The following is a 1,064-nucleotide window of genomic DNA, read 5'->3' on the forward strand; positions in this document are numbered from 1 at the left end:
CAGCAATTGTCATACAATGAAGCAATTGCCATCCCAGTGCACAAAGAATAGAATGAAAGGCCAAACTTTGTAATACATACTAAGTTTAGGGAAAGATTTAAAAAGGAGAAAACAGAACCCCAGGAAGAGAAATGACTCACCTGGTAGTAGATATCTAGATAACCAAGATACAGAAAGCTCATTGCTTGAGGACTGCCAATACTAGCAGGTCTACCCATAAGTAAAATCAAAGCTACCTAACAGTCCACCAAATGATTCTATACTTAAGTACAATTCTAAAAGGATGAGCCGTCATTACCTGATTTTCCACAAACTTTTCACCACCAACCTCTTTCTCTCTCTCTCTCTCTCTCTCTCTCTCTCTCTCTCTCTCTCTCTCACACACACACACACACACACACACACACACACACCTGCCATTACTCTTCTGAAATTCTAAGTACCAGGGCTTGTTAAATGTGGGGTGGATTTAAGAGAAAGTAAGCTTTGCAAGTTTATGAGCAAATGTTAAGAAAACTGTGTTGTTAGCATGGAGGGGGTCTCAAAACACCCATACAAAGGCCCTATTGGTGTTACGTGGTAGCCCAGCTACCAGTAGACATACGGGTAATGAAGAAAGAACAGGTTTCAAGTCTGATTACGACCACTAGACCTTCCAGCAGCCACCGGACTTGCCCATCCTAGTGCCTCTGAAGCAAACTGTGATGGTTCTCTCTGGACACATCCATCTGCCTTCTTCCCTTTGAGATGAGAACACTGCAAGCCAGGTTTACCCTTCAGGCAGGGTGGGAAACACCAGTAACCCTCACCAGAGAATAAAAATATCTACCTAGAGGTTCATTCTAAAGTGTCCCACTCCTCAGTGGAAGCAAAGATCACTTAGATCCATTGAAAACTTTGAACAGGAAGAAGTCCAAGCAACAGGATGTAAGGTAAGACTGTGCATGTGTTCTAAGCTGGGGTCAGCCTTGAAAGGAGCTCAAGGATCCGCTTCAGCCTTCCCAGGGTTGAGAGTACAGGATTATGCTATCAGTAAATGCCTTAGAGGAGGGAAAAAGATGAAG

This window comes from Mus pahari, chromosome 13 (genome assembly GCF_900095145.1).
Source record: "Mus pahari chromosome 13, PAHARI_EIJ_v1.1, whole genome shotgun sequence".
Taxonomy (NCBI): domain Eukaryota; kingdom Metazoa; phylum Chordata; class Mammalia; order Rodentia; family Muridae; genus Mus; species Mus pahari.